Source organism: Alligator sinensis, unplaced genomic scaffold (assembly GCF_000455745.1).
Source record: "Alligator sinensis unplaced genomic scaffold, ASM45574v1 scaffold264_1, whole genome shotgun sequence".
In the NCBI taxonomy this organism is placed as follows: Eukaryota; Metazoa; Chordata; order Crocodylia; family Alligatoridae; genus Alligator; species Alligator sinensis.
Genome location: NW_005841831.1, coordinates 2867038 through 2889283, shown reverse-complemented (window position 1 = coordinate 2889283; position 22246 = coordinate 2867038). Strand labels below are relative to the sequence as shown.

General features: G+C 49.9%; 1 protein-coding gene across 1 annotated transcript in view; it reads right to left on the bottom strand.

Moving 5' to 3' along the window:
* HIF1AN (hypoxia inducible factor 1 subunit alpha inhibitor) overlaps positions 1-22246 on the bottom strand; it is a 136095-nt gene that overhangs the window by 30671 nt on the left and 83178 nt on the right. The window contains exon 9 of the transcript XR_003095089.1: positions 21852-22039. The gene's annotated coding sequence lies outside the window, so the exon portion shown is untranslated. The remainder of the gene's footprint in view (positions 1-21851; positions 22040-22246) is intronic.

Below are 22246 nucleotides of genomic sequence, written 5' to 3'. Positions count from 1 at the left end.
TTCAGTGAAGAGCTTGTTCACACTCGGAGTTATTCAGGAATTGCTGCCCCCTGTACAGACAAACCCAATTAAAGAGCCCCTGCAGGCCAGAGGAAGGGCTCAGAAGGGCAAAACATAGAAGGAGCCCTGCTGTGCATTGCCAGTCTTACTCACTCCTTAGTGAAAGTACCCTACCTCCCTCACTAAGATGTCTAAGGTCCTCTCCTTTCAATCGCTGCACTATTGCAGGTGGGATGGAGCATGCCCAAGAAGGTAGGACAAGAAACTGGAATTTTGGAAACCTGTGTCCTCCTGGTTCTGCCACAGACTGGCTGTATTACCAGGTGTCTCTCTCTTGAGTCTTTTTCCCCCCATCTTTTTTCCCCTAGAGTAGGATAAGTGGTAGGTACTCACCTCTGGAAAAGGTTTTGTGACCCAAGGATGAAAAAACTTGAGTGTTACTACCTTGGCTGACAGAGCTGGCCTGACAGTCTCAGCTTGTAAGCTATGGATGCTGCTTGGATGGGAAACCAAGCGGTGATCCCAGCCTCTGCAGACACAAGCCAAGCACTGTGGTCAAACACTCTGTGGATACTGGACCATAAGAGTTGACTGAGTGAAAAGACTTTCAGTTGGTTCTGTTGCTGCTGAGGGCCAGAAATTAAAAAAAAAAGAAGGAAATGTTGCCTTTATGTAGCACGGTGTGCATAGGGCACAGGTGTTATTCATCCTGAGATGCCTATGGTGAATAACAAGCCCAGAGAGACCTTCACTATGCCAGTCCTCTTCTTCCTGCACCTTTACATGCCTGGTCACCCTACCCAAGGCCCAACCATATCCAGAACCTCCTCTTCAACTTGCTGTGGGCTTTGGCCATGGATTTATCAAGGGAAAGGACGGCTCTGTGGGACTGTATCGATTGTTTTCCTTCTATCCCCCAGTCCAGTGGAGCACCACTGTAAGTCTTCCACCCATTCCCTTGAAATTGCCTCCAAGTAGAGAGCTTTGTCCAAGGTCTTTTGCTCTGCCTTCCCTTCCTGTCCCAGTGTGTCCACCATGGACAGGGGCCCATTGTGTGTGCCTTCAGGTCTTCTTTCACATCCTTACCCATTTCCTTCTCTGAGGCCAACCAGGCCAACATCTTTCACTAGTGCTAAATACACTTTCATTGTTCTTAAGTTTATGACTATACATAAATTAACATGTGCAAAAAGTTGTCTCATGCCTGGAGCTGCACAAAGCGTGGCAGCCTTCAACACAGAGGGCAGAAGGATTGCCCTCCAGGGACATGCAGACATCTCCCTGTTCCTATCATGGGGCACTTCCATGCCCAGAGGGGGTAACAGAATCATGCCTACACTTCAGGTTGCTTACCACAAGGCTAGTCTCAAGCTATGCTTTGGTTGTCCACTATGCGAAATGTGATTCTGCTCTGCAAACCTGCAAAAAGTCTTCATGGGACCTTCAAAAGCTCTCAGGGCAAAGATGAGCAGCCTCAGCAGCTGAGTGCCCCCTAACAGCAGGCTGCACCATTGGTTCTGGGTTTTCACTGAGGGAAGAGTACACCCTAATAATTGGTTGAATGTGGTTCACCTGCCCTCGCGGCATCTTTAGGAGAAAGAAACCAGCCAAGGCAAAAGAGGGAAACAGGAGCTGTGATTTTAGCAGTAAGTTGCAGAAACCTAGGTAAGGGTTTGGGAGAGGGGGGAAAGCTCAGCCCCCTTGCTAGAATGGAGAAGAGGATCTGACAAATTCTTTAAGCCCTTTGGGCACCAGAAAGTGCTGCGCCAAGTGTTTTAGCAACAAAAGTTTTGAGGAGAACAAATACTCTAATCCATTAATGAGCTGACTGATCCCCCTCCTTCATGGTCTGGCTCTGTGTGCTGGGAGAGCCACATGCCCCCTTCGGAGTGACCTGCCAGGGCTGCATCAGAACTGATTCAAAACACTCGCCAGAATCCAATCCAATTACCCTGTGTCCCGCTGATGGCCCCACAGAGACAGCTCTTTCACTGCTGAGTCTTATTGGCCTGTTAATCCTTCCCTCATTAAAAAAAAGTCTTGTTCCTCCTTCCTGGGAGGCGGTGGCCGTAGGGGAAAACAACACAAACCACCGAGATGGAGTCTATGCAACAAACCTCAAGCACTGGCTGTAGTGTTTGCTCCAAGCCAGACCTCCTGTTGAGCAGTCATCCATTCAGGAATGGCCATGAGGGGGACTCTGCTACCTGTCCCCTTCCACTCCTCCCCTCACCCCCATTCCAGCACATGAAATATGGGCTCCACAGGGGGGAAGATCCTGATACCCAATGTATCAGCCCTGCATAGGCCCCACATACTGCTCCTGCACCACTGCTTTATTGGTGTCATTTTAATGGGTCTGTCATTAAGCCAGAGAGAAGCAGGGTAGGAGGGTTCCCATAAAAGAAAGGCCTCACAGCTAATGAACATGGCACCCGGGGGAAAGGACACAGCAGCAGCAGGTGTAGCTAGTCAAGCAGAGCTGAACTGGCTTTCTTGCAAGAGAAGGGCCCCTCCTCATTTGGATGAGACCACGGGAAATAGCTGGGCATTCATATACACATAAACGCAAGTGCACACACATGCACGTAGAATCAGAAAATGGGAGTTAGAAGGGGCCTCAGGAGGTCATCTAGGCCAACCCCCTGCTCAAAGCAGGACCATCCCCAACTAGATCATCCCAGCCAAGGCTTTATCTAGCTGGGTCTTAAAAACCTCCAAGGATACAGCTTCCACCACCTCTCTGGGTAAGCTGTTCCAGTGTTTCACCACCCTCCTAGTGAGAAAGTTTTTCCTAATATTTAACCTAAACTTCCCTTGCTGCAACTTGAGATCATTGATCCTTGTTCTGTTGTCTGCTGCCACTGAAAACAGTCTAGATTCATCCTCTTTGGAACTGACCTTCAGGTAGTTTAAGGCTATTATTAAATCTCCTCTCAGTCTTCTCTTCTCCAGACTAAGCCCAGTTCCCTCAGCCTCTCCTCGTATATCATGTGCCCCAGTCCCCTCACCATTTTCATTGCCCTCCACTGGACTCTCTTCAACTCATCCACATCCTTTCTGTAGTGGGGACTCAAAACTGGACACAGTACTCCAAGTGTGGCCTCACCAGTGCAGAATAGAGGAGAATTATCCACTTTTCTTGATCTGCTGGCAACAATCCTACTAATGCAGCCAGTATGCCATTAGCCTTCTTTGCATCAAGGGCACACTGTTGGCTCATATTCAGCTTCTTGTCCACTATAATTCTCAGGTCCTTTTCTGCAGAGCTGCTGCTTAGCCAGCCAGCCCCCAGCCTGTACTAGTGCATGGGATTGTTCTGCCCTAAGTGCAAGACTTTGCACTTGTCCTTATTGAACCCTGTGAGATTTCTTTTGGTCCAATCCTTTAATTTGTTGAGGTCTCTCTGAATCCTAGCCCTATCTTCCAGCATATCTACAACCACCCCCAGTCTGGTGTCATCTGCAAACTTGCTGAAGGTGCACTCCATTCCATCTTTCAGGTCGTTGATGAAGATATTGAATAAAACTGGCCACAGTACCGACCCCTGGGGCAATCCACTTGATACCAGCTGCCAACTAGACAGTGAGCCATTGATTACTGCCCTTTGAGCCTGACAATCCAGCCAGTTTTCTGTTCAGCTTACAGAAAACCCATAGCTTGCTTGCGAGAATATTGTGGGAGACCATATCAAAAGCCTTGCTAATGTCAAAGTATATTACATCACTGCTCTCTCCGCATCCACGGAGCCAGTCATCTCATCATAGAAGGTAATCAGGTTGGTCAGGCATTACTTCCCCTTGATGAACCCATGTGGACTGTTCCTAATCACTTTCTCTTCCTCCAAGTGCTTAGAAATGGACTGAGATGAGGCTGACCAGTCTGTAGTTTCCCCACATCTTCCTTCTTTTCTTTCTTAAAGATAGGCACTATATTTGCCCTGTTCCAATTCTCTGGGACCTCTCCCAGTCACCACAAGTTTTCAAAGATAATGGCCAGTGGCTCTGCAATCATATCAGCCAACTCAGCACCCTTGGGTGCCTCGTGTCCAGCTCCATAGACTTCTACAGCTTTTTCAAATAGTACCTAACCTGTTCTTTTGCCATTTTCAGCTACTCACCTCCTCCAAACTGTGCTGCCAGGCGCAGTAGTCTGGGAGCTGACCTTGTCTGTGAAGACTGAGGTAAAAAAGGCATTGAGTACTTCAGCCTTTTCCACATCATCCGTCACTAAGCATCACTAGGTTGCCTCCCCCAATCAGTAAGGGACACACCTTTTCCCTGATCCTCCTCATGTTGATGACATACTTGTAGAAACCCTTCTTGTTATCTTTCATGTCCCTTGCTAGCTGCAACTCCAACTGTGCTTTGACCTTCCTGACTTCATCCCTGCATGCCTGACCAATATGCTTATACTGCTCCCTAGTTCCCTGTTATAAGTGGAAACTTGGACAGACGTGGGCAAAATGCAGCCCACGGGCCAGATGTGGCCTGCCAGGCCATTCTGTCAGGCCCACGGCTACCCCCCAAATTTAGAAAATTAATATTTATCTGCCCCTGGCTGCCTGTCATGCAGCCCTCGATGGCTTGTCAAAACTCAGTAAGCGGCCTTCTGCCTGAAATAATTGCCTGCCCCTGTCTTACAAGCTTCCTTGTTGTATTTTAGCTCACTGAAGAGTTCCCCGCTAAGCCAAGTTGGTTTTCTGCTATACTTGCTAGTCTTCCTGCACATCAGGATGGTTTGTTCCTGCACCCTCAGTAAGGATTTTTTAAACTACAAGCCGCTCTCCTGGGCTCCTTTCCCCTTCACAATGGCCTCCCAGGGGATCCTGCCCATCCGTTTCCTGAGGAAGTCAAGTTCAATGAACTTTTTGATGTTCAGTGTCCATACTCTGCTGCTCTCCTTCCTTCCTTTCCTCAGGGTCCTGAACTTAATCATCGCATAGTTGCTGCTGCCCAAGTTGCCATCCACTACTACATTCCCCATCAATTCTTCCCTGTATGTGAACAGCACATCAAGGAGAGCATGGCCCCTAGTTGGCCACTCCAGCACGTGCACCAGGAAGTTGTACCCAACATGCTCCAAAAACTTCGTGGACTGCCTGCACACTGCTGTATTGCCCTCCCAGATGTCAGGGTGACTGAAATCCCCCATGAGAACTAAGGCCCATGATTGGGAAACTTCTGCTAGCTGTTTGAAAAAAACCTCACCCACCACTTCCTCCTGGTCTGGTGGTCTAAAGCAGACACCCACCACAACATCACCATTCTTGCTCTCCCCTCTGACCCTAATGCAGAGACTTTCAACAGGCCTATATCTGATTTCCTACTGTAACTCTGAGCAATCATACAAGTATTTCATAAAGAGAAACTCCTCCTCTTCTCCTCTGCCTGTCTTTCCCGAACAGTTTAACTTTATATCCATTCATGACAGTGCTCCAGGCATGCAAGCTCCCACCAAGTTCCTGTTATTCTAATCACATTATAGCGCCGTGACTGTATGAGGACTTCCTATTCTTCCTGCTTATTTCCCAGGCTCTGTGCATTTGTGTACAGACACATGAAGTAACAAACTGATTGCCCTGCTTTCTCAGGAAGAATTAAAAGACCTCTCCTGTTGTCCTCTCCTGCTTATGCTTCTTCCAGGTCACCCGCTTACCCCAGGGCTTTCATCTCCATTCCCCCGCAAACCTAGTAGGGCTGTGCAAAATTTCACCGGCTGTTTCAATTCAACACTCTTACAACTCATTTTGAGCTCAAAACAGTGAAATCGAATTGAAACGAAGGGACATTTCGAGTTTTGAAGCCAGCAGCAAGGTGGTGGGAGGCAGGGGAGAAGCAGGGCTGTGCTCCCAGCAGCAGCCGGGAGCACGGTCCTGGCTCTCCCCATCTCCCGCCACCCAGCTCCAAGAAGCCGATCACAGCACAGGGGAAGGGAACTAAGCCCAGGCTCAGTTCCCCTCCCAAGCACTGCGAACGGGCTGGGGATGGGAAGTCAGCCCAGCTGGGCTGGTATGGGGTGGGGGATTGGTGGTTGGGGTGTGTGAGGGCGGGTGGGTGTGGGGGTCTGTGTGTATGGCAGTGCAAGGGGGTGTGTGGGTGCATGTGTATGGTGGGGTGTGCGTGTGGGACTTGCCTATGAACAGTGTGCATGTGGGACTTGCCTATGAACACACACACACACACACACACATACACACACACTCTGCCCCCCCACCCATACACCCGTCCTGCTACTGGCCCTGGGGTACCAGTGCAGTCCCATGCTCTGGTCCGGCAATGTAGTGGGAGCCACGTGGTGCTGGAGCAGTGCAGGGGCAGGAAGTCAGGGAAATGGTTGGGGTGGGGCGGGGCTGGGCTGCTTGGTCCTGCTGCAGGCTCCCCCTGGTCCTACTGCCCCTGGCTCCTGTCATCTTTGACAGGCTGCCAGGAGCAAATAAATATTAATTTACTACATTTTTTAGGGTCCCCGCAGGCCAGATAGAATGGCCTGGTAGGCCAGATTCAGCCCACAGGTCATATTTTGCCCACCCCTGGGCTGGAGTGAAGGAGGCCGAAGGGCCAGGGTGGGTCATAGGATGCTCGTCCAGGTGGGCTCCTATTGCTGTGCACACCCTGGTGGAGGCCCGTGGGGCACATGCACCCTGGATCTGTGCATGGGATGGAGGTGGGCTGCCACTGCAAGGTGGGCTCTGCACCCCGCTGCCGCAGAAGTGGTGAAATGCCACATGCTTGCTATGGGCTGAGTGCACCCCGTCCCGTCTGCCCAACAGTAGCAGGCACATGGCTAATCAGGGGGTGGGGGGGCACACAGTCTTGCAAGGCCTTAAATGCCTGTACACCAATGCTTGTAGCATGGGGAACAAACAGGAGGACACTACAGGATCTCAGGCCATTACTAAATTGGAAGTAGGTCAGGTTTAGGGTAGATCAGACAGGCAGGTACAACTTCTCACAACCTGGCATGGACATGTAGGCCTAGTCACAAACTTACCCTTAATCTCCTGTATCCTTGTTTCCCCAGTTATTTAAATTGGGTCAGTGTTACTTATTCTTCAGAAAATGCTTTGAATTTTACAGATAAAGAATAAAGGCGGGGGGTGGCACTTTATGTCAAGGAGCACTACACATCCTCTGCCAGCAGTACGGGGTCAGGGGAAGGGCGAGCTGAAGTACTCTGGGTCAAGATCCAGGGGGGGCAAGGCGAGAGGGATTTGACGGTGGGGGTCTATTACAGACCCCCCAATCAGGAGGAGGAGCTGGACAGGGAATTTTCAGGCCAGCTTGCGGAGACACTAAAAGCAAGGGATGTAGTTGTCATGGGCGATTTTAATTACCCGGACATCTGCTGGGAGGAGCAGTCAGCCGGGACGGACCGCTCCAGGAGGTTCTTGGCCGAGTTGCAGGACCTCCACTTGATTCAGGAGGTGCACAGTCCCACCAGAGGAGATGCTCTGCTGTACCTGGTCCTGGCCGCAGGCGACGACCTGGTAAGAGGCCTCCAGGTTCTTGACCACCTGGGCAATAGTGATCATCGCGTGCTGGAATTCACCATCCAGCGTAGAGTGTCAAGGGCCCGCAGCAAGGTGGTGGCCCTAGACTTCAGGAGGGCCAACTTCAGTGAGATGAGGAGATTAGTGGGAGAGGAACTGGGGTCCTTGAGGGCAGAGGAACTCAGCGTCCAAGAGGAGTGGTCGTTCCTTAAGGAAACGATACTCGGGGCCCAAGGGGTGTCCATCCCGACAAGAAGCAAGGCGGGCAGGAGTGTCCAAAAGCCCCCCTGGCTCACCAAGGGTGTCCGGGAATGCCTGCTTGCCAAAAGGGTGGCGTACGCCCGGTGGAAGGGGGGTGTAATCTCCAAAGAGGAGTATACCTCCTCTGCTCGGGCCTGCAGGCGGGCTGTTAGGAAGGCCAAGGCGGAGATAGAGCTCGGATTAGCGTCCAGGATTAAGGATAACAAAAAGTCCTTTTTCAAATATATTGGGAGGATGAAGAAGGCGCCGGGTAATGTGGGGCCCCTGCAGGATATGCGGGGCAATCTGGTGGTTGCGTCAGAGGATAAAGCGGACCTCTTTAACCAATTCTTCACCTCCGTTTTCTTGTGCAGGGACCGGGACTTCCCTGCTGTGATAGAAGCCGGACGCGAGGGGATCGCCTTCAGACCTCAGGTTGGGGAGGACCGGGTTAGAGAGCTTCTGGAGGGGCTGGACGCGTTCAAGTCAGCGGGTCCGGATGCTCTCCACCCCAGGGTGCTGAGGGAGCTGGCTGGGGTTATTGCAGGGCCCCTGGCACGGCTCTACGAGCGATCGTGGTGCTTGGGCCAGGTGCCAGACGATTGGAAGGTAGCTAATGTGGTCCCCATCTTCAAAAAAGGGAAAAGGGAGGACCCGGGCAATTATAGGCCCGTCAGTCTTACCTCAATCCTGGGGAAGCTCTTTGAGAAGATCATCAAGGAGCACATTTGTGATGGGCCGGCATCCGAGATGATGCTCAGGGGCAATCAGCATGGATTTATTAGGGGGAGATCATGTCAGACCAACCTGATTGCCTTTTATGATCAGGTCACAAAGGCCATGGATGCAGGTGTCGCGGTGGATGTAGTCTTTCTGGACTTCAGCAAGGCCTTTGACACCGTCTCTCACCCCATCCTAATTAGTAAACTAGGCGACTGTGGCATAGATGCCTACACGGTCAGATGGATTGCAGATTGGCTGAAGGGTCGCACTCAGAGGGTGGTGGTGGATGGATCATATTCGACTTGGGGGGAGGTGGGTAGTGGAGTCCCTCAGGGCTCGGTCCTGGGCCCTGCGCTGTTCAATGTCTTCATCAGCGATCTTGATGTTGGGGTGGAGAGCAACCTGTTTAAATTCGCTGATGACACCAAAATTTGGGGGGAGGTGAGCACGCTAGCAGGGAGAGAGAGATTGCAGAAGGATCTGGATAGGTTACAGGGGTGGGCAGACAGGAACAGGATGCGTTTCAATACGGACAAGTGCAGGGTGCTGCACTTGGGTAGTAGGAACCAGCAGCACACTTATACGATGGGGAACTCCCTACTTGAGAGCACGGAGGCGGAAAGGGATCTTGGTGTCATTATTGACTCCAAGATGAACATGGGCCGACAATGCGAGGTCATGGTTGGCAGGGCTAACCGGACCTTGTCGTGCATCCACAGGTGCATCTCGAGTAGAGCCAGGGAGGTGATCCTCCCCCTCTATGCGACGCTGGTCAGGCCGCAGCTGGAGTATTGTGTCCAGTTCTGTGCGCCCCATTTCAGGAGGGATGTGGACAACATGGAGAGGGTCCAGAGGAGGGCCACCCGCATGATCCGGGGACAACAGGGCAGACCCTACAGTGAGAGACTGCGGGACTTGAACCTATTCAGCCTCCACAAGAGAAGGCTGAGGGGGGACCTGGTGACCGTCTATAAACTCACTAGGGGGAACCAGAAGGGTTTGGGGGAGACGCTGTTTCCCCTAGCCCCTGCTGGCATAACAAGGAATAATGGGCACAAGTTGATGGAGAGGAGGTACAGATTGGACATCCGAAAAAACTACTTCACAGTCAGGGCGGCTAGGAGCTGGAACCAACTTCCAAGGGAGGTGGTGCTGGCCCCTACCCTGGGGATCTTTAAGAAGAGGCTGGATACTTACCTGGCTGGACTCATTTGAGTCCCGTTTTTGTTTTTAGGGTGAGTGGTTTTGTTTGTTTTTTTGGGTTGTTCTCCCGCCCTGGCGGGGGGTCGGGCTAGAAGATCTATTAGGTCCCTTCCGACCCTGAAACTATGAAACTATGAAACTATGGCATCACGCCACTCCCAAGACAGTAGCAGCGGGGTGCAGGGCCTAGCCTGCAGTAGTAGCCCACCTCCGCCCCACACACATCCGGGGGGCTCGTGCCCCCCCGGTTCTCCACCACGGTGTGCACAGTGGCATGAGCCTCCCTGTGCCCCTGGATGAGCTGCCCAGGCTCTGAGCGTCCCACAACCTGCCCCGGCCCTGGGGCCCCATTCATCCCTGCCCCTCTCCCTCCCTCACCATGGGGGCATCGATCTGCCTTCCCAAGCCCCTTCTCCATGTCAGACTTACCTGCTGTGGTGCACAGTGCTCTACATGCTGCCAGCCTCCTACAAGCTGCGGCTCTGTGTATGTCTGTGCATGCAGCTCCCCCGCTGCTGCAGCTGCCTGCAGCCTGTGCCCAGGCTGCCCTGTGGCCATACCTGCTGCCACTGCTGCCCCACGTGGGGGGGGGGGCGCTAAGCCCTGTTAGCCCCGGCCTTTCACCACCTATAATCACAACCTGTTACTTCCGCTTGCTGACAGTGGAATCAGTCCTCCCAACCTTAGGGATGCCTGGTCCAGCTTCTTCCACCAATGGAACATGCTCCTGTTCCTGCTCCTCTGTTGCTAAGGCTCTGTAACTGTTCTCCATGCCAAATGCTACATGTGGAGATGAAGACTTCTGCTTGCTGCAAGAGGTCACAAGTTTCCAGCTTCCACCTTTCTGGGAGTCTATGTTCTGTTTCTTCTCTAGCATCACCTCTGGTGGCCCTTCCGCTGTGGTCCTAGAGGGCTCCTCCAGCATCAAATCAATGAACTCACCACCTCCTCCTGTAACTCTCTTGCCTGCAACAGGAGGTATCACTCACATTGCAGGTGCTTTCCTGCTTCCCCCCTGAGCTGTCACTGGAAGGAACGTGCAAGCTGCAGTCTCCACAGCACCAAACCAGAACCTGGGGGAAGCCTCAACAGTGAGCAGTTCTACCTGGACAAACACCTTCCAAGTGCAAGAGCTGGCAGTGGCAGTTCCAGCATTGTGATGTCCTTCAGCCATCTCTCTGGGTCTCTTAATCTGCCACTAAACACTTCCTGCCCCTCTCTCCAAGCAGACCTTCCCTAGCAAACTCCCCTGTAAGCTGGCCTGCTTGCTGGTTCTTGGTCATCAAGCTTACAGTGAAGGAAAGTGAGGGAGTTTCCCAGCAAACTCCCCTTTGCTCTGGACTCTAGTTAAAGCAGGGGCTTAAGTATTGGTCTAACTGCTGAGTATTAGCTACTTACTAGGCCTGTGCAAAGCAGCTAGTACTTGCTTCAGATTTGGCCAATTCGGGGGACAGTGATTCAATTTGGTGATTCAAACCACTGTCCCAAATCGATTTGGCCGAATCTGATTCAGAGCTTTGGCTGCTGTTGAATCAGTTGAATCTCCAAATTGGACAGGCCCCAGCCCTTCCATGGCTGCCATGCCCAGGCCCAGCTCTTGGCTCTTTAAAAAAAAAAAAAAAAAAAAAAAAAAAGCTCCAAGCTCACCAGCTCCTGCCAGGTAGGGGGAGATCCCTGCTGCCTCCCACTGCCCTGCGCTGCATGGAGGGCTCTGCCACGAGCCCCCAGAAGCCCCAACAGCCACTGCAGCAACTGGTGAGTGGGGCCTTTTTTTTTGTTTTTAAAGAACCAGTATCTGGGCCAGGCAGGGCAGCCATAAAAGCCCCCATTCACTGTCTCCTGCCATGTGGGGATGCAATTCCCACTGCCCCCCACTGCCTTGTGCTGCATGGGGGGCTCTGCCATGTGCCCCCAGAAGACCTGAGGCTGCTGCACCAGTGCAGCCGGTGAGTGGGGGCTTTTTTTTAAAGGGCTGGGAGCTGGGGCTGGGTGGGGCAGCCCTGGTGGGGCTGGGGGAGTGAGCCAGGGTTGGGGGCACTCAGGAGGGCTGGGGGAGCAGGCAGGGGTCCCCCCATGGTCTCCTCCCCTGCCCCCTTACCAGCACGGAGTCCGGGTCCAGCTCCCGGTGGCAGCAAGCAGGGACTGCCTGAATCTCCGAAGCTCTCAGAATCTCTTCCTAATCCATTTGGAGAGCTTCGAACTGATTAGGACCTTTTTATTGGTCTCCTAATTCGATTCGGATTCGGAGATTCAGCCGCTGAATCAGGCTGAATCTCCTCCGAATCAAATCAGCACCCAAAGCTTTGCACAGCCCTACTACTTTAAATGTATGTAGTATAGTTACTCTTAATTAAAGAAAGAACTTACCTTAAATCCTCTCCTTCCAAGAGCGGGGGTGGCAAACTCACCTATGAACTGACTTGCAAACTGCTTGCAACCTGCCCTGTTTGCTCCTCCTGTTCATTCAGAATCTCCATTTATACCCTCCTGGGCTTGGACTGGCTCTGCCCCTTGTTAGGGCTTTTGTCAGACACAGGCAGCAAATCACCCAGCTAGCAGCTCTCCCAGCTGCTCAGAGCACATGGCCAAACACACAGTCCACCAAACAAACACATAGCAAGCTAAGCACATAGACGGCCCTGGCTCACTTACCTTCCCTGAGCAGAATCTGATGCCTAGTTTGTGGCTCCTCTTCATCTTCTTCCTCTTGCTCCCAGCAAGCTACTTGCAAAATGTCCTGTGTGCTGTCCCAGTTCACTCACTCCCTGGTCACTAGGGAGTCTGCTTTTACTTACACACACACACACACACACACACACACGGAAGGCTTCCTCACACTGAGGTTTCTCCTGCTTGGGATAGGACAGCAGTGAGACCTCAGATTTCCCTGCTCAGGCAATATGTCTCCAAGCTAATCAGTACTCTATCTTTTTTATTTCCAGTAAGTACATCTTAGTCCAGATCCCTTGGATTGAGTCAGCAGTTTCCCTTCCTGGGCCGCATCCCTTGGAGTGAGTCAGCATTGTACTGTATGGCATGCTTCTCAGTCCAGGTTCCTCCGGCTGAATCAGCAACCTTGCTGCCTTCCCTCCCTACAGGGCAGTCCCTGTCCCTTTGGAGTGATTTAGCAATTTTACACCATCCTATTCTGTCCTGAAAGTGCAGTTACAACATCACAATATGTTATAATCAACAGTATTTATCCTCCGATCATTATTTCAGCTTGAAGTTCTTACTAGTACAGTAGTCACATCTCAGTCCTATCTCTGTAGTTTTCTGCCAGAGCTTTAGGAAGTAACAAAGACCAAAAATGGCTACTGGAAAAGAGCAGAGATGTAAGGTCTGAATACATACAAATCAGCCCCTCCTCATGACAGACCACTTAGCAAACCTACCCCCTACAGGTAATCAGTTGGTAAAGTGACAGAGAACCAGGCCAACACCAGAAGACACAAGAAAAGTAAGCGTAACATCAATTTTTCAATGAACAGAAAAGCAAATGTAGTCCTGGCAATAACTAATCCAGTGTAACAGCGATCAGGTTGTAGTACCAACTAAAAGGTGCTGTAAAAACTGCTGCAAAGGGGCCTGAAAAGCTGAGTAATACAGGCAGAATACAATAGCAGGAGATGCAGTTTGGGAAAGGGCAAAGGGTTATCACTAGAAGTAACAGCATAAAATCAAGTAAGGGAAAGTTAGGGAAAACCATTTGGTGGTGAAATCTATTAGCCTGCAGAAACACGACCACTTTCAAGGGTGGAAGTCCCATCATTTGGGGGTTTTAAAAAACTGCATTGGAGAACAAACTTCAGGGAATAATGCTCACCTGGGCTGTAGACCTCCCCTGGACATACCCTCACCTGGATACACAGGCAGCACAGGCCTGAGGAGACCTCGCTCTGTCACAGACCTGGGGCATGACCTCACTGCATAGTTAATTTGGGGTATTATTCTGTACCACCCACACATACTTGTGCTGTGTATCGCAGTGTGTGCACCTTTGGTTGATATGTATTGGGTTTCTTTTTTCATATTTACCATTTTTTCCCCCCTCTCCTTTTCCCCTTTGACCTGTTGCTGAGGAGAAAACATGCAGTCTGGCCATGTGGGCAAGATGGCCCCTGTTGTTCTGGCCATGTGCTCTTTACATGGAAAGCTGGAGCATTATATCTGGGTGAGATATGTAAAATCCTCTGGCCTGATTGGCCAGGGGGATCCAGGACTTCTTCAGGCAGATTGGTTAAGAGAGAGAATGGAGTAGGGCACTCCCTGACTGGACAAGGCTCAGATGATATCATGCTAAAGGATACAAGGTCAGCTAAGCTGGTTTGGGGTGGAGAAGCTGTTAGGGCAGGGCTGGGCAAAACACTGCCCGTGGGCCAGATCCAGCTCACCAACTAACTGGACTTGGCCCACAGCTGCCCCTGCTGTGCTCCACATGGGGCTAAGCCCCACCCGCTCCCACTGGGGCAGCCAGCACTGTACCTAGACTCCTGGTGGCCCCAGGTAAACTTTTGGTATCAGGCCCCCTTTCGCCAGAGATAATGATATTAATAATTGGATAACGGAAAAAAAAATTACCATTTTCAGCCCCCTTTCTATCCGGGCCCCAGGTGGCCACCCAGTTGACCCAGCCCTGGGGGCGGCCCGCACCGTGCTCCGGCCAGCCCAGCACCCGGCCAGCGTGCAGCTTCTGGTGGGGCTGTTCCCAGTGCAGCTGCAGCTGGCTGGATGTTCCTTTACTCACCTCACTTGCAGCAGCAGCCACCGCTCCCCCGACCTGGTGTAATTCATTGATACCCTAAATGTGAACCCAGCACTTCTTGCTGCTGACTGGTGCTTGGCAGAAGGGTTACATTTCTATCTGCACAGGAAGTTATCCCATTCATTTAGTAGGGTTTTCAAGCTATGCTAGCTGGCCTGTCCAGGCCTACAGGCTAAAACCAAACTAAGGCCATGTACACATGAAATGAGAGGTGTGTGTACACAACACTTTAAAGTGGGCTAGATGCTTCTGCACTGCTTTTATGGTGTCGGTTTTTGAACACCCTGGAGGCATATTGCGTGTTAATTCCAGCCACTGTAGGAAATTCAGCGGTGTAACGCACCTTAAATGACTTGGGACGCAGCAAACTAAAACTCCTTTGAGAAAACATAATGGCCCCTTTCCACTGCAAGAGGAAGTCCTCCTTGTTAGCGCACTCACCCCAAGTCACCAAAGCTGGGACTTGAACTCATATCTCCCATTTAATAGACAGACACTCTGCCACACAGCCACCAGTGCTGGTACTACTCCAACCTGCTAGGGGTCTTGACCTTCCTGGAGCCCCAGCCTTGCGTCAAGCTGCCTAGCCTCTGATTGGAGAAGCTGGAAGCAGAGCTGGGAACCTCTCAGGTCGCTGCTCAGATCTTGCTAGAGCTGGGGAGCCTCTCCTGCTGGCCACAGCCTCTCATAGGGGATCCTGGAGCCCAGCGGGGAGCCTCTCCTGCCAGCGGTGTGCTGCCTGCAGGTCCCACTCCTTCAGGCTCTTCTGGGGTAACTTCTCCCACCCCGCTGGCCCAGCTCTTGCCAGCTCCTTCCTTGTGGTCCCTCACTGCTCTCTCCCTGAGTCAGCTGCACTGCCCCTTTTATCCCCCTCCAGGTGACCCACAGGGCCAATCAGGGGACATGGAGGGTGAGTCTCTGAAGCCTGATTGGTGAGGAAAGGGAATCCCAAATCCTCCAATCATCTTTTACCCCTTCAAAACCCCTGGGCCAAATCATTACCAGACTGGTGAGGAAAGGGAATCCCAAGTCCTCTAATCATCTTTTGCCCTTTCAAAACCCCTGGGTCAAGTCACTGCCAGCTAGCCTGTCACACAAGGACAACCTCTGAATGTGTCCCATGGCAGATGAGGGAGGGATACAGCAACAGCTAGGGCAGGGAGCAGAAAGCAGAACAAGAGATCAGGCAGAAAGCACAGGGCAAGATGCAGAAAGCAGAGCAACAGATCAGGCAGAGGAAGGGGACTGGAGTCGCACTTTGTGGCACCCTTTCCAAGAAAGGCTGGCTCCACTAGCCTAGATCATTTAAGGGCTGATAGTCTTCCTCCTACATTTCCTCTCATGAACCCAGAAGGGGAGAAGAGTTCTGCAATTCACTGGGAAAAAAATCACAGAGCCGCTGAGTTTACTGAAGCACAAAGGACTGTGGGATACATTCCAGCTGTGGGATACAATCTTGGGCATGGCTTTGCAATGTGGATGCTCATATCTGGCAGCCGATCCCCTGAAGTAACTGCAGTGAAGACTTTCCTCTGCTGCATGACCTCAGGCAAGTCACATACAATGTGTTTGCGATGGGGCCCCAGATCTGATATAGACCAAGAGGATACTGGGGTATTAACAATCACAGTTAGGGCTCATTCAAAATTGTCTTTTGAAACTTCATTTGAAGTGAACATTAGAATTTTGACTAAACATTTTCACAGATGATAACTGTTCCTAGGGGGAAAAAATGTTCATTAGAACAATATGATTTTCAGGATTAATTTTTAATTCTCTACTTTTTCAGGTGCTTAATAAACCCCCAGGTTTTGGATTTTTGACACAAAGATGAAGTTTCCCACTACTGATAGACTATTAAGAGTCCCACCTCACAGACTGCTAGGACATGCAGGGGAAGATCCAAGTGGCCATTTTTGTCTGTGTCTTCTTTGATTTCTCTCTTGTTATACAATCTGCTTTATGACCTATGCCAGGAGAGGCCACATTGGCATGAGTCCTTTGGCTTTGGACAGAAGTTATTCCTGCTCAAATCTTTTATCCAAAGCCTTTCTTGTCATCTCATCTCTTCTTTCGTAAGTGATTACAAGTGTCAGGATATAAAAAAATCAAAGTAATCTTTCTCCACTGACACTGTTTGCTTTTGCACTTCTCCTGGAAAAGGAAAGCTCAGCTAGTCAGTTTTAGTTTTTGTATACGGTTCATTTTACTTCCAGCAGATGGTGCTGGGAAAGGATAGTGCTGATCTCAACAATTCACAGAGACTCCTTTTCCTGTGAAGTTAGCCTTACTAATGGTTTACAATCAGCTGACAATTCCCTCCCATCCATTTCTTATTCACATAGTTTGGCTGAATACATTCTTAGGAATGATTCAAACTGTGTCTGTTAGCTTTGACTGGGTTCAGAGGTCATATTCTCTACTGTTAGCCCCTGTTAGGATGTATATCACTTTTAAAGTTAGGTCTCTGGCAAGAATCTACTGATTTACAAATGAAAAAAAAAATTTTTGACAAACATTCATTATTTTACTTTAAAAAATGTCTTGGAATATTGGTTCCACAAATATTCCTGCTATCAAACTTCTCTGCTAGGATTCCACCAAACAACAAGCACCAAAGAAGTGAATCCCAAAAAAAATGATACATTTTTGATTGGAGGTCTGGACAATGCTGTGCAATATTCAAACACTCCTGTCCCAAATCAATATGGACCTGAGCCTGCAAGTTGCCCTCTGGGCATGATCTAAGAATGTAGCATAAAAAGTTCAGTGCATGGTTAAGTGTCTTCATGGATTTCATAGAGTTTTAGGATCAGAAGGGACCTCAGTAGATCATCAAGTCCAACCCCCTGCCCTAGGCAGGAAAGAGCTCTGCGGTCAGATGGCCCCAGCCAGGTGCTTGTGTAGTCACCTCTTAAAGACCTCCAAGGCAGGGAAGAGCACCACCTCCCTTGGAGGCTTATGCAGTGCACCCAGAGGGTGGTGGATGTGTCGTTTTCGACCTGGAAAAATGTGGGCACTGGAGTTCCCCAGGGTTCGGTCCTTGGACCAGTGCTGTTCAATATCTTCATCAGTGACTTGGATGAGGGCATGGAAAGCACTCTGTCCAAATTCATGGACAACACCAAATTATGGGGCAAAGTAAACACACTGGAGGGCAGGGAGTGGATTCAGGCAGATTTGGACAGGTTGGGAATGTGGACAGAACAGAATAGGATGCAGTTTAACAGGGGTAAGTGCAAAGTGCTGCAGCTAGGGAAATAGAATCACCAACACACCTACAGACTGGGAGGTGACTTTCTAAGCAGGTCAGCAGCAGAAAAGGGATCTCGGAGTCATAACTGACTCCAATGTGAACATGAGTCATCAATGTGACGAAGTGATAAGTAAAGCCAATTGCACTCTTTCATGCATTAGAAAGTGCATCACGAGTAGGTCTAAGAAGGTGATACTTCCCCTTTATGCAGCATTGGTAAGACCACAGCTGGAGTAATGCGTCCAGTTCTGGGCACTGCACTTCAAGAGAGATGTGGATAACCTTGAGAGGGTCAAGAGGAGGACTACTTGTATGGTTATGGGCCTATAGGTAAAATCCTATGAGCAGAGATTGAGGGACCTGAATCTCTTCAGCCTCCACAAAAGAAGGCTGAGAGGGGATCTTGTGGCCATCTACAAATTCATCAGGGGGGACAGCAAGGAATAGGGGATACTCTGTTTATCAGGGCATCCACTGAGGTTACTAGGAACAACAGCCATAAACTGATGGAGAGCTGATTTTGATTAGACATTAGAAAAAATTTCTTTATGGTGAGGGTTGTTAGATCAAGGTTAAAGTGCTGGGCATTTTGCAAAATTAAACCTTTGAAATGGTTTTCCCTTTAGAGTAAGGCTGCAGTCCTGGAAAACCAGATCAGGTTTTGTCAACTTTTATTTTAAATGCAACTGCAGTGTAAGGACCTAAATTGAAAGGTCTCCCTGAAACTCTCCTCTCTGCAGGCAGTGCTTTTAGCACAGACACCTCTGCGTGCCATCCCTCAGCCATGCAGTGATTTACTTTCCACTGACAAATGAGGCCAGGAAACCTCCAGCCCTAGTGCAGTGATTCTCAACTAGGGTACCTCCAGGTAAGCATGAGCCTATCCTTGCCCAGCTTTTCCTCCTCCCTTCCCACTTCCCCAACAGCCCAGTGCAAAAAGGTAACAGAAATTAAGTTTTGAAATGGGGTGCTGCTCAGTTCATAAAGGTTACAAGATGAAGGCTCAGAGTGTAAAAAGGTTGAGAACCACTGACCTAGCAGACCAGTTTCTTTTACAGCAACTGGATTTAAGTACACTGGGCCAGATTCTGAGCTGAGTTCTACTTCTGTAAATCCAGGAGTAACTCCACTGACACTGGTGGATACTTGTATTACTGCTGGACATAGATGACCCAACTGAGATCACAGCCCTCTTGTGCTACACAGACCCATAGTAACTGCCCCATAAAGAAACTGGGGAGAGGAAACTGAGACACAAAAACATGTCTAATGCTCCAAAGCAGCGCTCAGAAAGAGAACCCTGCTCTCCTATCTCTGAGTCCAGAAGCACAGGTATCATGCTACTTCTTCAGATCCAGCACAGATTTACATCAGAGAGCAGGTTGGCCTAACATCCTATCAGCTGCAGAATAGCAGGGATGGAAATCACAGAAAATGTCCTGGGAGATCATGTCCTGTTTTCACTCCTGTCCAGCTGCCACCTTTATCCGAGTGGCTATGAAGTGAACTCCTAGGAGGTGCTGTAGGGAAGGAAGAGGCAGGGGTGGGTGGGCAGAGACAAGCTGTCTCCCAGGAGGGCAGAGGCAGCCTTAAGGGAAATGGTGCCCTGGGAAAACTTGTATTTTGGCATTCCCCACCCTAGTGCCCCTCCCACTTCCCTCCCCCCAACCCCCAAGTCATGGGTGCTTGTGCCCTGCCACAGAGGGGCTCCATCTGATGGACTGGGGAGCTGGGCAGGGTGTCTGCCAGTGGCAGGGATTGCTGGCAACAGCCCCGTGGAACCTCTGCAGGCCACTGGCCCCAGCCTGGGGCTGCCTGCATGCACTGCCCGGTCCCTCTGATCCCACCCAGGTGGGAGCAGGTGCTGGTCCTGCCCACATGCGCAGAATCTCAGGGAGCCCGCCCCACCCCACTGAGGCCCACTCCCCCCCACCCATGTCACACAGGGTCCCAAGCAACACCCCAGGCAGGCCCCACTATCTGTCGCTTGTGACACCCACGTCTGTACATTGTGTGTGTGTATGTGGGCAGCCCCATGACCATGGCACCCTGGGCGGTCATCCACGGCACCCACCCTAAGGCTGGCTCTGTAGGAGCAACAAGTCAAAGGAAAGTAATTCAGAGCTGGATGGCCTTTGACAGAAGGCCTAGTGATTAGCTGAGCTTCCAAACGACCCAATCCTCATAAACATCTATCCTCCTTTATGACCCCCCTCTTCAAGAATGTTCCCCTAGCACAAGCTGCTTCTTGGCTTCCCCTCACCCTCTGCAGATGATTGTCTGAGAGCTAATTTCCCGGTGTAGGAATAACAGGTCAGCAACTTCAAATGAGAGCTAAAGCAGGCAGTTAATAAGTAAATGATAAAAGGTAACTAAACAAGCTGGTTTCTTGCAGGGACTTGCCTCGAAAGTGGGAGTTACAAACTGTCCTTTCTTAAAAGGTCTCAACCTTTCCTCCTTGCTCAGAGAAACAGTCTCTAACACCATGCCTCCCTTACCTCCTGGGGAGTCATCAGCTGTGACTATTAATTTAGCAGGGGGTCTAAAAGCCTAAAACACCACTCTGCGTGTGGCAGGAGTCAGCTTTCGCAGTCCAAAAGCTGAGCAGTGTCCTGAATATCCATGCAGTCCACTCATTAGTGGAGACTAGCATTGCAGCCAGAGCAAAGGTTTCTGGGTGCCACACAATACTAGGTAAGAACAAGTTCAAGAGAAATGAAAATTATTTTCCTTCAAGAATTAAAACCAACAACAATATGAAAGGACAGGAAAGGCTCCAAGGAATAGGCATGTGCCAGGTCCTTCCCAGCAAGAGGTGCTATTGACTGCAGAACTGCAGTTTCCACTGTGAAAAGACCCCGGAGCTATTCTACTCCCAGCCTCTCCCCAGCAGGAGGCACTGTATAGAATGGTAAAGGATCAGTCTAAAGCTAAGCACAGACAATCAAAAAGCCAGAGGTTGAATTGATTCAATCTTTGCAGGTTAATCTAAGCTGCATAGATTTAACTGATAAGCAAGTAAAACAGACATCCACTTTTGATTCCAGAAATGCAGCCACATGCTGCATTTCCAGCCCAGGCCAGAAGCTGGGGAGTGCTAGAGTACACCTCCTTGCTGGTGGGAACAGATAGCTGGGGCCGAGGCTAGATCACCTACCGGGTGGTGGGGGAGATACAAAGCATTCTGGGATTCTGTGGGACTGTGAGTTAACTTGAATCTGGAAGGGATCTGGGACAGAAGTTCAATAAACTGATGTAACCTAAATCAGTTAAGTCTGATGCTACGTCCATCCAGGTTTATCTTAAACCTGTTTTGGCCATTTTGAAAGCAGTTTATGTGCACTAAACTTCTGTTGTGTTGCAGATTTGAACCTATTTCTGATCACTTATACCAATTTCTGTCCCTAGCCTAAAAGCTCACAATTGCTGCAGCCTTTACCTTTCCTAGAAGGAGGCGCTGTAAGGTGATGCCAAGCTCCTCCATTCCCTTATCCTTAGCCAGCCTAACCCTGTGGGGTCCTATATTCCTTTGAAACCTGAGTTGTGTTGATGGATATATATGCTGGATGCCTCCCTTCCCCTCTGGGCCCTGGGAGCTCAGCCTGCCCTGTCTGGAGGTTCTGTGAGGGAGCGGGGTCTGGAGTTTAAGACAGTTATTGTTACCGGAGGAAGGAATTTTTGGTTCTATAAATCAGTGGCAGGCAGCACTAGGGCCGGCATACTTGGAGTGTGTGAACAAACTTCATTTCCTGGGAGACTGGCCTTCAATCACCCTCTGTCATACTTCACTGATCAGAGGTGGACATGAGAGGAGTTCATTAAGGTGGAAGAAAAATAATATAATAGGTCCTCCCAATGCATGCACTATTCCCGACCCCTGGAGATGGCAAGACACCCCCTTCCCTATGCTAAGAAAAGATCCAAAACACAGACATGCAAGTGTTCTTCTGCCTAAGCAAATTCCATTCCAACCCTCACACCTCAAATACCATCCAGGATTTCTTCCGGCTGAGTTTAGACTTTCTGGTCAACCCAATTTCAATGCTTCTTCATTCAATCTTGTAGTTCAAGGCTCCAGTTAATCAGAGAAAAATTTGGAGCAGGGCTGCTTAGAAAATAAAACAATTTCCAACACAAAACTACAAGAAATACAATATTTTCAAGTCACTTACATTTAACATAGCTCCAAATGGAAGTATCTTTTTTGTTTGTCTCAAAAGTTTTCATTGTTTCTTTCCCTTAATGTTTTCACCTGTATTTTTTCTATCTTGTTTCTCCTTCTTTTCTTATCATTTTCTTTTTATTTATCCCTCTCTCCTCCATTAGTTTTGAAAATATGCATATCAGTTCTTGAAAACAGCTGGGAGAAAGGAAAAGAAGATCAAATAAGGAAGAAAGAAAAATTGTGGAACACTATAAACAAAAAGTGAAAATGTTGAGAAAAAAAATCATGAAAAGCTTCTTAAACAATTTTTCACAAAAGCCTCATCATCTGCTTTGCTCCTGGGGCCAGGAGCATCCCAGTCTGGGGTTGTGTGATCCCAGCATGTGCTCCAACCAGTGGCGG